A 506-nucleotide genomic window follows, 5' to 3' on the forward strand; every position below is an offset into this window, starting at 1 on the left:
ATATTATATTATATTATATTATATAATATTATATTATATTATATTATATTATATTATATTACATTATATATCTGTCATAAAAATTAGTGGGTCATGTTGTCCAAATAGTGACCCACTTTCCATACGCTCTATTGCCTGACATTATTTACTGGGTCAGGATGACCCACACAATGGCAAAAAGTGCATCGCTTTTAAATCAACGACCCGCCTGTTTATCTCATGAGTGCTACATTTGCTATTAATTAATAAATGGAAATAATTATATCATTAATTGAAAAAATTCGCGCGTGCCACGTACAATACGCAAATAATTATTAATAAAATGATATGAATTATATCATTAATTAAAAGAATTCACATGAGCCACATAAAATACGCGATTAATAATTAATGAAAAAATTAATTATATAAATAATTTATTAAATTCGCATCTGCCACATCAAACACGCGATTAATAATTAATGAAATTAAATTAATTATATAATGCTATAATAATTTATAATATA

This window comes from Hyalella azteca, unplaced genomic scaffold (assembly GCF_000764305.2).
Source record: "Hyalella azteca isolate HAZT.00-mixed unplaced genomic scaffold, Hazt_2.0.2 contig11464, whole genome shotgun sequence".
In the NCBI taxonomy this organism is placed as follows: Eukaryota; Metazoa; Arthropoda; class Malacostraca; order Amphipoda; family Hyalellidae; genus Hyalella; species Hyalella azteca.